Source organism: Sorex araneus, chromosome 6, assembly GCF_027595985.1.
Source record: "Sorex araneus isolate mSorAra2 chromosome 6, mSorAra2.pri, whole genome shotgun sequence".
NCBI lineage: Eukaryota > Metazoa > Chordata > Mammalia > Eulipotyphla > Soricidae > Sorex > Sorex araneus.
This window is the reverse complement of record NC_073307.1, coordinates 64,495,459-64,510,221: the sequence shown is the minus strand read 5'-3', so window position 1 is coordinate 64,510,221 and position 14,763 is coordinate 64,495,459. Positions and strand designations below refer to the sequence as shown.

Here is a 14,763-nt window from a genome sequence, read left to right as displayed (position 1 = left end):
AACACAACAGTAGCTCAAGATTTTAACACTGCTTAATCACCCTTTGATAGAGTAAAGACTAGACTAAAGACCACCAAGGGAATTCTTTATTTGAGGGAAAAAAGTGGAAGAAAGGGGGGTTTGTGTGTATGCGTATATATCATCATCATCCCGTTGATCATCTAATTTCTCAAGCGGTCTCAGTAACGTCTCCATTTGTCCTAGCCCTGAGATTTTAGCAGCCTCTCTTTACTCGTCCTTCCCAACGATGCCGCATTGGAGGCTCTTTCAGGGTCAGGGGAATGAGACTCAGCATTGTTACTGGTTCCGGTATATGAATACACCACGAGGAGTTTGCCAGGCTCTCCCATGTGGGCAGGAAATTCTCGGTAGCTTGCCAGGTTCTCCGAGAGGGAGAAATAGGCTATATGATGTCTCGCGCTTCCAGGAGCTTGGTTTTAAGTCTCCGGATGCTGGCTGTTGGTGGGACTACAGGGTGCCGGAGGCAGTCCCTGGGTGTGACTGCCTAGCTACTGGGAAATAGGAAATCTGGGTGGAAGAGGCCCAGTCCCAATCCGAGCAGGCTTGGAAGTTTCAGCCCCAGGTCCCACACGCCTGGGTTTCTCTGCCGGTACCTTCATGTGTGAGGCTTGTCTGAATGTGTGGAGAGGGGCCTTGAGCAAGGCTGTGGCTAGGCTCCAGAGGTCTTCGGCCACAAGAGCTCTGTTTGGGGCAGGGAGGGAAGCTGGAGCCCACCCCCTCTGAGGGGAAGACAGCCAGGAGCGCTGGCAAGAGAGTCTCATGTGTGTGTGTGTGTGTATGTGTGTGTGTGTGTGTGTGTGTGTGTGTGTGTGTGTGGCTTTTCATACCCCAAAAGCCAAATACACATTCTCCTTGGGTGCACATTTCTCCAAGACAGACCGCATGCTGGACCTCTGGGCCACAAAACTACCTCCATGAAATTCAGAAGATAGAAATTATATCAACTGTCTTTTAAGATCAGGATGCACTAAAAATAGAAGTCAATCATACACAGAAACAGAAGATCAAATCATCTCCCTTTATGCCCTCCCCACATTGGTATTCTAACTACCTTTCCATCTCAGGAACACTCATTCTTCTCCCACTTCAGATCATTAAGCATCTCAATGCCTAGATTTCACTCTTCCTCCCCCATCGAGAGCTTGACTTAGCCCCCAGAGCTGTCAGGGGATAACGTAGAGCGTCCTGAAGCCTTAAGGAAGATCTGTTTCCCTTCGTACTTATTTGTCAAAACCACATTGATTTCATTTACATTAAATGATACTAAGTCCGAAGTTTAAAAAGAGAAATAACCAAGTTCATAGGGCACTTACTCTGTTTTTGGTGATGTAACTGGGTATGTATCTGACCAAATCAACTTCTTACACTTCTGTCTTCCTATACAACCAGGAGTATAACATAATCACAAAGCAGTGGTATTATGAGGGTTTATATAACATAAAAAGTGTTAGGTTCTCAATAAGTTTAAATTCCTTTTCCATGTAATCATAATTTAATAGATGTCCTAATCTGTATTTCAACCTTTTTGTGCATATGTGCATATCTGCACACATATTTATTATAAAAGAGGACTTCACATTTCTCAGAACCTCACACAACCCATTCAAAACTGAGAAAACTGATGCTAAACTACTTTTATGTTGTAGAAACATATATTCCATGCTCCATTTGTTGGGGAAGTGCTCCTGAGGGGAAATCATGATGCCCCAGAAACATCTGTAAACTCTCAGCCAAACCTTCTAGCAACTCAGTGGCCACGGGTCCAAGGATCCTGGGCCACCTCGGCCATGCTGAGGGTATCACAGTGCCAGACAGCAAATGGGGGTCAGTCACTTGCAGGCATGTGCTTGCCCTCTTCTACCTCTCCAGCCTTCCATCATCTTTCTAGGTGATGTGATACAGCTGTGAAATGTGAAATGGTGAGCTAAAACCTCAGCTCCAAGTCCATTCTGGAGTCAAACCCTAGCTTCGGGTACATGGACTCTGTCTGCCTCTGTCTCTCTCTCTCTCAACACACACACACATACACACACACACACACACACACACACACAAGTAAAGGCTAAAGCGTGAATACGACAAAATTCCTGCACCTAGTGAAATCTATTTAGTAGAAAGTGCTATTAAGCAGACCATTGTAGTATAACATAGCTCACATTTTTGCTTTCTCCTCCCAATATATGCAAACGATGAATCACTGCACAAGTAGGTTAGCAAAGAACAATGCTGGAAAACACTTTAATTAAAATGGTATAGTAAAAATCTGTTCACTGTCATCACTGTCATTCCATTGTTTATCAATTTGTTCAAGCAGGCACCAGTAAAAATATGTTATAGAAAGATAATTTTCATTGGTACAGATTCTGCTTCTGCTCCCTATCTTAGTCCATTTACCCAACTGCGTGTCAGAGTAATCCAATAGTACCTTGACACCTCTTCTTCTCTATCCTAAATCTCCTACGCAAATCTAATCTATTTGCAAGACTGTTCATTCTTCTTTCAACACATATTTAAAATTATCCCTTTCTCTCTCTGTGCACTATTATTCCAATGACTAACTGCTAAAGGCCCTAGAATGATTTTTTTTCACTTTTTAGAATAAAGCCAAATTTCCTAAAATGCTGTGGACTCTGCATACATTAATTGAGACGAAGCTTTGTAATCCCGTGGTGAATCACATTTCCTTATTCAATGAAAATATTTCTATTCTTCCTACAATTGCCAGTTTAGAAACTTTAACTCTGTTCCACCTTCCTTAAATGTTCTCTCTTGTATTATAAATCCAGGAAACTCCCAAAGTTAAATAATCTGAAAAACCTTAAATGTTATGTGATACATGATGCCCACATCCCATTATATTCTTTTCTTTTTTATTCCATTGTTAATAGAATTACTGTGTGATACACAGTTACAAATTTTTTATGATTGGGTTTCAGTTCAAAACGTCCAACACCCATCCCTTCACCAGCCTACATTTCTCACCACGAATGCTCCCAGTTTCCTCTTGCCATCATGACCCAGCCTGCCTCCGTGGCAGGCCTCCCTCCCTCCCTCCCTCTCTCTCTCTCTCTCTCTCTCTCTCTCTCTCTCTCTCTCTCTCTCTCTCTCTCACACACACACACACACACACACACACACACTTCTGAGCATTATGGTTTACAACACAGGTACTGAGGTACTGAAAGGTTGTCATGTATATCCCTTATCCGCACTCAGTTCCAGCCCAGAGTGACAATTTCCAACTATCATTGTTATAGTGTTATCCCTTTTCATCCCAACTGCCTCCTCCCGCACTGTGAACTTTCGGGAAACTTCCAGCCATGGACCAGTCCTCCTGGACCTCATTTATACTGTCCTGGAGTATTAGTACCATGCTTTGCTTTTTATATCCCTCAAATGAATGCAATCATTCTTTGTCTGTCCCGCTCCTTTTGACTCCATTATTTTCTCTTCTACCATGTTTTTCTCTCCCGTTTTATAGTTATGTTTTTAGTTGTGTGATTATTTATTAATAATCATAATTTCCACTAAGCAGAAATATTCGTGAAGGTAAGGAGAGTGATACATTATAGGCATTCTTATTATCACCATAAGATAATGGTGCTATCTTATCTTTGTGACTGATGCTACATTTTACTAAAACCAATACAACATTTCATAATTCCCTTTATAGATCTAAGTGTACATTTTGTTAGGGTAATATTTCAAAGTGTGATGGAGATATTCCTCTTTGGTTAGTAAGAGAAAGAATATCTTTGTTGTATAATGTTCAAAATTCTTCTAAAAGAAAAGTCAATTTTAGTTTTTTTATCATCTAGTCCTTCTAATGAGGTTAAGTTTCTCTGGGATTCACAGATATTATTGCTTCAATTTTCTCATTTATGAAGAAGGAAAATCAATACCTGAAATGATATTTAGAATATTATAATATTTTGAAATCTTCAATACATTTATTAAGAAACACCTACATGTCCTAATAATAGCTGGCTCCCTATAACAAAGTTCTAGTCATTATGCTCTGTGTCTTGTTCTGTGGCCGGGTACAAAGAACTCTGAATGGATAATTTTTTATGCATTGTTTCTTATATTTTACTTATGTAGTTTAACTTGAAAGGAAAGCACAAGTGAAAACACAAGTGACTCTTAATCAAGGCAGAAGTTATGAGTTCCTACTCACTCTAAACGATTATCTCACCTCAATGGCTGCTCCTCCCAGATGGAAGCATGACATGAGACTCCCATAGCCATGCCACCAGACTCATGCCAGGCTGCTTTCACTGGGGGGCGCCCCAGAGGGGGGTGAGTGAGAACCCTCCCCGACCCAAGGGACCCATCCCCGGCAGCCAATCTCCATTACCCAACCACCGCCATGCTCCAGGCCGCTTTCCGGACCGTGCAACACATTATAAGACATTTCCTACCCATTTTCCATAATTACCACACCATATTTGATGGAGTTCAGACAGTAGGCAACAAATTATATAGACTAGTATATATAAATATTATATATGTGTGTGTATATATATATGTGTGTGTATATACACACACATATATGTATATATATGTATATACATGTATATATTTGGAGAGCCTGGCAAGCTACCCAGAGTATCCCTCCAGCACAGGCAGAGCCTGGCAAACTACCAGTGGCGTACTCGATATGCCAAAAACAGTAACGATAGGTCTCATTCCCCTGACCCTGAAAGAGCCTCCAATCATCGGGAAAGGCTGCTAAAATCTCAGGGCTAGGAGGAATAGAGACGTTACTGGTGCCCACTCGAGTAAACCAACAAACAGTGGATGACAGTGAAACAGTGAAAAATCTAAGTGAAAGAGAGCTAACATTTTCAGAATATTTTCCCCACCATCTCTATCTGTCTTGTTTTTCATGCCAACCCAGTTCTGACAAATGTACTCTGAAACTTGGGGTTAGATATAAAATACCTTCACTCACCACACAGTCCTCTTATTGAGCGAGTCATGTAATAGGTAATAGTGCAGCTTCAGAAAGTCAAATTAGGAGGGCCAGGGTGATAATTCAAAGGGTTGTAATAGATACTCTGCCTGTCTGTCCGAGGCCTTGAATCCAGTCTTTGGCATCTGGTCTTACCACTACCACCACCAGGAACATGTGTGGTGGCCCCCAGCACCAGTGGGGTGACCTCAGTTGTCCCCAGAACCATTTGGACCTAAACACTGAATCAACCCGCCCCGTTGTTTGAGTGGTCTCTGGTAGTGGTCTTCAGGCCCTCTGAAAACTTGTTTGTTTCAGGAACTGATTCAAATCCACACATAGACTGCATCTTGTATAGATGAACAAAACTTTGAAAATAATATATTAACTTTATATTTAAACTCTCTTAAATAATTTCCCCCACAATTTCATTCTTGTTATTGATGGTAGCATTAACAAGTCATGTCTATGGCATGATTTCCCACTGAAAATAATTCTCATGAACGCATTTATTTTCATTTAATCTGAGTTTTAACTTCAAGATAACTCCCCCATTTACTTAACTAGTTCCTACTGTGTTGCTAATATTTCATCATTTCCATTGCTGTCTTCTGTTCCCACATAGTTTAGATATAATAGGAAGCACCAGAAAAATTAACATAAAGCCACGTGCTAAGAATATTAGTTTATATGTTTCCTAGTGTAAGTTAAAGTAGTCATTTGGATGCATGTCTTGAGCTCTGCCTTTCTGGGTTCAACCCCCTGTATCCCATCCCCTGAACTGTCAAGAGTAAGCCCTGAACACCACTGGTTGTGACCCCAAAACCAAACCAAAACAAAATATAATTTGAATTTTGGATGCAATAAACTTCTAATGTTTGCATATTTATAATAAATAGAATCCAGAGTTACTTTTTGTTCTTGTGAAATGTAATTTCCCTTTTAAAAAGTAACGTATCTGTTTAAAATGATTTTTATTACACACAAAGTTAAAGAAAACGAGTTTAACTCTCAAAACTACATTTCACAGTATGGGATTATATTTAAATGTAGTATTATAAACACTTTCGAGAAATTCCCCAGACATTTAAATAACAAGAAGTTCTTGGACCATAAAATAAATACCAGTTTCTTTTTAAAAATATCAGTTCAGATATTTTTGCTGAGTAACAAAACTCTTACTTTTTGCTATGACTTTGGAGTTTATTTTTCATCTTTTCAAGTGCTAAAGGCTGCCACTGGAGGCCTGTCTATGTGGTTAGGCTTTCTGAGCACTGGAGTGCAGGATAAAAAGAGCTGAGGCCCAGGCTTGTTACTTGAGAGTTTAAATAAAATCACCACCAACTTCTCTGTAGAGTTCCCCAATTTCGGAGATACTGAAATTGAGAATTATTCTTCTTGCTTCTGTAATAAATTTCAATTGTACAGCTCTTTTTAGATGACTTAGATTTTAGATTCAAAATCTAAAACTTTACTTATAATCCTATTCAATTTCCCAAAATGTTTTTCTAAAAATTCTCTGCCAAAATGGTCACATAAAAATACAAGAAAGGACATACCATTTTTACTTTTGACATTTATGTAACCAAATCTCTTAACTTTCATATCTGTGGCAATCATATGACATTACTTCTTTCATTAGTTTATGTGAGCATTTCTTTAAGATAAAAAAATTTTAATGTTATAAGACCAAAAATGTGATTTTACATTTTATTTCTTCCTAAAATAAACTCTGCCATATCTTTACTATATATTAGCCAGGAGGTGCAAATAACTAAATATTTGTTATCTTCAGCTTTGCAATGCTTCCCTTTCCTGTTATCCACTGTCCCAAGCTTAGGCTTAGATCTAAAATTACTGCAAAAGAAAATTGCAAGCAGGATCTGGTTAATTCAATGTCTTACATGATAAGAACTGAATATTTTTAAAAATAAGAAAAAAAATACCCAATTAGTATTTTCAAACATTTTAGTTGGTACTGAATAAACTCAAAACCATACAATGAGGAAAGGAAGTATTATTTGAACAATGCAAATATTTATGTAAAACAGCTTTACCTTAATTGTTTATCCAGTCCTGTGCAATCTTTCCAGAATTGTTTGGAATGGCAGGTCCCTGTAACAGAGCTGAATTATATGAACCTTTGGGGTTTTAGACAATGATTTAAAGACCAGTGGGAGTGAACAGGACAAGCCAATCGCCACCACCACCTTGCCCCAACACCTCCCTCCGTCCAACTTGCGTCAGCTTTTTTTCAAAAAAAAAAAAAAAGAAAAGCTAAATCGGTTTACTGTTGTAGATTTGGATTAAATATTGGTTACACCAGTTTCTATTTGCTTTTAGAATTTTGGCTTTCATACAACAAAATACTCACTAAAAGTTTTATCTTGATTGGTGTTTCGCATCAAGATTCTGTAAGTTAATAAATCTAGAAAGTTAACTTCCCCAAATGGTTTATGAACAGAGGTAAATGTGAAATAATAAAGTAAAACGAAATAAAACTGTTTTGATAAAATTTAATAGAAAGTGAGCAAGGTAGTGGAAAACTTTTTTTCCCTTGAATTGCTGAATTCTTCAGAGAAAATACTATTGAATCACAGACTTCCAAATGGTTCCAAGTTCCTTAAAATGCCATAAGGTTGGAGAGCAGAGAAAACATTACTCACCACTATCATTCCCGAAGCAGTGATATCAACAAGTAAAGAGCTGGAGCCAACAAGGAATTTCTAAACAGATATTGTCTAGCATTCAAAACTGATTTAGGTTTCCAAATGTTAGAGAAAGAGTAAAAATCATTGCAAGTTATTTATTCTATTATAAATATGTATCCATTAGACTTATCATTCTGAAAGTGAAGTGAGAAAAACAGATTAGAAAATCAGTCCAGAATTAATGGTTCTTTTAAATATTTATAACTTGAATTAACAATATAATAACCAATCAGAAGTGCTTGATTACAACAGTTCTTGAAGTTTTATTTTATTTTTTATTTATTTATTTTATTTTTTTTGCTTTTTGGGTCACACCCAGCAATGCTCAGGAGTTACTCCTGGCTTTGCACTCAGGAATTACTCCTGGCAGTGCTTGGGGGACCATATGGGATGCCGGGGATTGAACCCGGGTCGGCCGTGTGCAAGGCGTGTGCAAGGCAAATGCCCTACCCGCTGTGCAATCGCTCCGGCCCCTTGAATTTTTATTTTTTAAAAAAACGAAATAACCATTGCTCTTGAGTAAGAAACATGCAAGACATTGACAAAAAGTGCAGTTATTAATTTCTCATTTCCTTTTTTAAATGTGCCCATTTGTCTAACAACAAACATTGTATATTGCTTTTTTTGTCTTTAGTTATCTTATCCCCTATTTTTCAATTATCGTATTACTTTGTCTTTCATTAGATGAAAAACATTAGTGTGGGGAAAATTATAATAAAAGCATGTATTCATTAAGGAGAAATTTAGAATACTTATTTTCAAATTAATTTCATAACTGTCATATATTAAATTTAAAATTTCTTTCTGCATGAAAAGTTACCAGATGAGTATGAGAACAAGTAAGCAAAAATCTTCGATAATTGTTAGAAAATCAATTATTTATATCCTGGCAAAAATTTCAGTTAAAAGTAAGCTGAACTTAGTTCTGTACTTAGTTAAACTGCAAAATTTTTCTCACAATATTTTCCTTAAACTGGGGCCAAGAGTCAGATCAGGGGTAGGTACTCATCCCATTGATTCCTAAAGGAGCACTGTCCATGGGCCCTGACATCAAAGACCAGCTAGTCAAATAATTTGGGAAATGGACCCTCGGCATGTGAGCTCTGCCTAGGAAGACCCCCCAAAAGACATTTTCTAGAAACCATTCAAAAATAAAATATCATCACATAAAAACTAATTTGACAAAGACTAGTCAAATATTTGGGAATGTTTTTAAATGTTTATCTAAATATTTGACATGCTTAGGCATACCAAGTTAATGAAAAAGTAATTCGTGTGCTCTTGAGAATATTCAAAGTGACTTTTATTTCATAAAGAAAAATCAAATATTTACTTTATTGTTTGTAATATTTCTGAAAATCATCACTGTCACTGTCATCACTGTTGTCCCATTGCTCATCGATTTGCTCGTGTGGGCACCAGTAACGTCTCCATTGTGAGACTTGTTACTGTTTTTAGCATATTGAATAAGCCACAGGTAGCTTGCCAGGCTCTGCTGTGTGGGTGAGATACTCTTGGTAGCTTGCAGGGCTCTCCAAGGGGGGCCGGAGGAATCAAATCCGGGTGGAACGCGTGCAAGGCAAATGCCCTACCCGCTGTGCTATCGCTCTAGCCCTCTGAAAATCATACCGTGATATAATTTTATATATATTGGCTAACAGGTCTATGTTCTTCTGGGTTTAAAAACATGTCAACTGTGACATTCACATGAAAAAACTATATATGTGTCACCAACAACAGGTTTATGAGACATAATCTTTCACTTTGTAGTGAATGCAAAATATACCTACGTAATGGGATATCTGGGTTTCTAACTTGTAATGATAGCAATTAATATCAGGAAATTGTACAATATGCTCCCAAACTCCAGAGAAGAGTTCCCAAGGCCATCAAAGGCTTCAGGAATCCTGTAGAAAGTGAGGAGATTAGTAGGACCTTGGTGCAGGTACAATTCTGAGAGAGTGGGAAAAGCATCTTGGATGAAAAAAAAATGTAGACATGATAAGCCCATATTCTGATGACAATGAAGTCCAGTCATAATGCCGTGCAATCTTTCTGAGGCAAAATAACAGACGAGATAGTTCAGAGTGTAAGTGCAGGGGTTCCGGAGTGAGATCAAGTAGAATGTCTTGCACACGGCTGACTTGGGTTGAATCCCTGATACCCATGTGGTCCCCTAATTCCAGAAGGAGTAATCCCTGAGCCAGGAGTAATCTCTGAGCACCACCAAGAGGGGTCCAAAAAATCAGTCTGAATGCAGGAACTCAGGGAACTCAGGTTTTATAATGGCAATATCCTCAAAGTGTGTAAAGTAGATGATGAATTTAGCAAGAAAGAAATGCAGTAAAAAAACAAAACAGTGAAGTGGTTGACTAACAATTTGGTAGTATTTGCCTGTCTGAGAATTATGGCAAAATGAAAGGTAGAGGAAACAGAGGAAACATTTAAATTGGGGCTATAGTTGGATCAATACTTTTGTATACTGTTTCTATTTATTACCTTCATTCATTCATAATTTATGCTATAAATTTTATGTAATTATTTTATGAAGAATAATAAATTTTGTTGTTTGTTTTGCTTTGGTTTTTTAATTTTTAAAAAAATTAATCACAGCGATATATACAGTTACAAAGCTGTTCATGATTGACTTTTAGTCATATAATATTCCAACATCCATCCCTCACCAGTGTGTATTTCCCACCAACAATGGTCCCAGTTTCTCTCCTGCCCCCTCTCCGCCTGCCTCTATGGCAAGCACTTTTCTTCTCTCTGTCTCTCTCTCCCCCTCTCTCTATCTCCCTCTCTTTCCCCATCTGGGCCTTATGATTTGCAACACAATATATTTTTAATAAAATATTATTTTTTTAGAAAGAGGAAAAAGTGTGAATTGATAACTTCTCCATATTAAGCACCCCTTACATCAATTTGTAGCTACTGTTTTCAAATAATATAGTGAAAGTCATATATATATATATATACATATATATATATATATCCGAGAGGAATGGTATCTGTTGAAAGAACGAAATTGTGATTTAAAGTGAGACAACCAAAGGCTGATGTGATAGTGATAGCAGAGAGGATAGCTGGTTGGAAGCTTTGCCTTGCATCAATGGCCTACCGAGGTTCAGTCCCCCAGAACCTCTTCTGGTTCCCAAAGCCCTGCTATGAGTGACCCCTGGGCTCAGAACCAGGAGTAAGTCCTGATAGGTGCCCCCAAATCTAAAAAGTGAGAGGGGAGGATAATCTCAAATAATCTCAAATCGTGTCTATGTATTATCTTAGTATCTTTCTCACCTGTATTTAAGATCCTGTTTAAAACTTGCATCTTCAACAGTAACTTCAAAGCCAATGTTACCTACTTCTAAACATGTTGTGCTGTTTTTCTCTCTGCATTCATTTGCTTTGCATTGTTGCCATTTCAATTTCTCTTTAGCCATCTAGCTTCTATCTTACTTGCTTTTGTTTCTTTTCACAATTTCTATCCCACACATTTGTGTCTGTTCTACAAGAATAGTTGTCTTTTGCCATTTCCAGATTTTAGACTGATGAAGCCAAAGCCTAATAAATTAGGTCAAGGCTGCAGATGATATATTTGTTCTCATCCCTCAATCAATGTCAATGCTTCCAGCTACAACACTTCTATAATACAAGGTGGCATTATTAAATAGTAAGTTTTTGCAATGAATTTATTTAATTAATTAGCACCTTAACACACATGCAATACAATTATGAATGGCATCACCTGATGATACCTTCATAAAGCCTAAATTTGGGACCCTCTAAAATATGGGAGCCCCCCCCAAATTAAAGGCCACTAAATATATTACCAGACCAGCAAAAACCTGCTTTTCTGTTATAAAAAACGTCCCTGAACAAGAAAAGTGCAATGACTCATATCTTCTAGAGGAATTGCTTAATTACTAGTATGCACCCTTCAACCCAGCCTAAACCACTTTTATAGTTGTACAATGGACAATCTTGGAAATATCTGAATACGCAGGTTCTGCATTTCAAAATGAACAAACAAGTTTAGCACAGATTGATGAATCTACTACCTAGTTGCAAACCTAAATTTAAAAATTCTTTTAGCCTCAGATGACAGAAAAATAAGAGTTAAGAGACAGCTCACTTTGTTGATGACATTTTGTTCTCTGCCTTTAGCCTTTCAAGCAACTCAAATCCTTTTGAATATTTCAGTTCTTGATCCAAAGATGAAATGCTACAGAAAAGAGTGCATTATAACTATTTTCTTTGCTTCTCTCTAGCAGATATATCATGGTAGATAAGGCAGATCTGTGAAGCTAAGGGCTGACTGCAAGTTAAACCATGTATTAAAATATTAACTGTTATGTCAGAGCTTATAAAAGCTTGCTTTCAAGAATAATTTCTATTCATTAACATGTCTGCTTGGGAAAATAGCACAGCTGGGAGATATATAGCTATAATGATAATTATAACAACATTTCCTAAATGTCTAAATCTTGTTAAAGTTCTCCATACCAAATGCAATGTTAATAATACAGTGCTAGATTGAGTCAACTGCCTTTCCAATTAATGGCATCCAATAATATAAAAATTTACATTTGTATGAGATTAATTTCCATTATTCTTTTTTTTTGTTCAGATCCCTGCCCTTCCCTTTCCTTTAAAAGCAAACTCCTTTAGCAGAACAATTTCTATGCATTTTGATTTTGCAATTTGATCAATGATTGGACTTTGTAATCCTGGTGTCATCAAGCTTGAATTTGGACTCTCAGTTGTTTCTCATGCTGTGACTCAATAGGTTGTGTGGCTAGACTGGGAAGGACTGAGGTCACAGGAGGCAAAGAGCATTGGGGAAGATTTTTAAATGGACGGTGATAGCGCAAACCGATGATATAAAAGAATTTCGCTGCTGATAAAACAGACCATGATAGGCCTTTTCAGTATTCTGTCTAGAAAGTTGAAATAAGAAATACATGTCTGCTACAAAGGAATCGTCAAAGGAATTTGAACAGAAGGAAGTGCATACTACACCTTAATGCTAACATTTCCTTATCAGTAAGTGGAGGGAAGGGTTTCCAGAGTCCGCGGCTCCTTGGTGAGAAAGCAGGCTTCTGTTTGAGGACCTCATGTATGCCGCTGAGCAACAAGTAAGTGTAGAGTTGATCACAGAGCAATCAGAACTCTCCACACGGTGATCACTGCTACCTTTGCTACAAGGCAGCAGGACCCAGGATGGCAAGATTAACTGAGTTCTTTGTATCTGATGGGTTGAGTTAGGAATTACAGTTTCTGAAGTGTTAAGTATAAAGTTGGTAGCACCAATTTTTCTTTAAATGTAAGAATACTAACTCAGAAAAAAGTAACTATTATGATCCCATTCAGCAGGACAGCAGAAGAACTGAGGACATTTTGGGCAAATGAACTATTTAGGTTCAGGCAAATGATTTAGGTTTGAGGGTGCATATTAGGTCCCCACCCAACCTTCCTATGTATATAAGTGGTAAATAGTTTCTTCCTGTTATTTTGTATTTGGGGGCCACATCCAGCGGTGCCCAAGACATACTCCTGTCCCTGCAACCAGGGAGTTACTCCCTGAGGAGCTTTGGGGCCATAAGGAGAGCTGAGGATTCCCTGCTTGCTACACTATCTCCAGCATCTCTTCCCACTTTGTTTGATTTTTACTTTATGATTAATATTAAGTAATGCATGGTGTGTAATTGGTACTGTATAAGTACAGTCACTCCTCTGACCCTGAAAACGACAGGGACGAACAGAGACATTACTGGCACCCGCTCGAGCAAATTGATGAGCAATAGGATGAGAGTGATACAGTGATACTGTATAAATGTTTAATAATTAAGCACTTTATGAAAAGCATTGGTTCAAAATATGTAACCGAAACCTTCATTCTGAACTTATTGATAAGGTTGTAATAAAATATACTTAAATAATTATTATACTTATGGATCCTGCGTGAAAATACAGTAGCTCCTATGGTGGCAAAAATCTCATACTATTTGCATGGAAGTAATTCCTTTACAGATACCTGCCATTGTAGAATATTAGAATCTAATTGATAATTATATATTTAAATGAGCAAGGCACAAAATTTCATTATGACAGAAATCGTGTATTAGTTTTTCTCAAACTTGAGTTACTTTGGTTTTTAACATTATATAAGTTTCAGTTGTATATATTCATATAATAACATCTGTATGCTACATTATCTTCATTACCAAAAGTTTAACTTCCATTCATCATAGTATATTTGGCCCTTTTTATTCAACTTCCCTCCACTCCCCTTTTTCCCATTATCTAATACTTTATTTGCATTTTCTAAGAGTTTGGTTTTGGTTGTTCATTCATATATGAGTTGTAGCACTAGTAACGTCTCCATTGTGAGACTTGTTGTTACTGTTTCTGGCATATCCAATATGCTGCAGGTAGCTTGCCAGGCTCTGCTGTGCGGGCGGGATACTCTTAGTAGCTTGCCAGGCTCTATGAGAGGGATGGAGGAATCGAACCCGGGTCAGCCACGTGCAAGGCAAACATCCTACCCACTGTGCTATCGCTCCAGTTCTATATATGAGTCCATTAAAATATGCATATGTATGAGTTAATTAAAAAATTATACATATGTATATACATATGCACAAATACAAAGGAGAATGCCTGAGAAAAATCGAAAAAAGTCATTTTCAGATTGTGTAATGTATACAGTTTTTCACTTTTCTTATCTATATTTGGCAACTGATCTTTAATAGGCATGTTCAGTGATGGCGAGATAGTACAGGAGTAAAGGCACTTACCCTGCACATGACGGGTCCTCATCCACTTCCTGGCACTGTGGATGGTCCCACGCATGAACAGGAGTAAGAGTTGACCATCACCATGTGAGGAACAAAAACAAAAACAACGAAAAGGTATGTATTAATATCACGTGAGAACAATTAGAAAAGTTACTAAACTCTTGTCTGATGTACGGAGCACAAATAACTTTGCCCATAGCTTGTGTTTCTTTTGTCATTCAGAAACGTTTTAAGTTAATGTAATGCCATTAGTTTATTTTTTTGCTGTTGTTGTCTTTGC

General features: G+C 37.7%; 1 protein-coding gene across 2 annotated transcripts in view; it reads right to left on the bottom strand.

Moving 5' to 3' along the window:
* Window positions 1-14,763, bottom strand: part of SLC38A4 (solute carrier family 38 member 4) — a 94,974-nt gene that overhangs the window by 47,461 nt on the left and 32,750 nt on the right. The window contains exon 2 of one of the 2 annotated variants that reach the window (XM_055142920.1): window positions 14,484-14,518. The exons of the other annotated variant lie outside the window; for it this stretch is intronic. The gene's annotated coding sequence lies outside the window, so the exon portion shown is untranslated. The remainder of the gene's footprint in view (window positions 1-14,483; window positions 14,519-14,763) is intronic. 2 annotated transcript variants of the gene reach the window in all.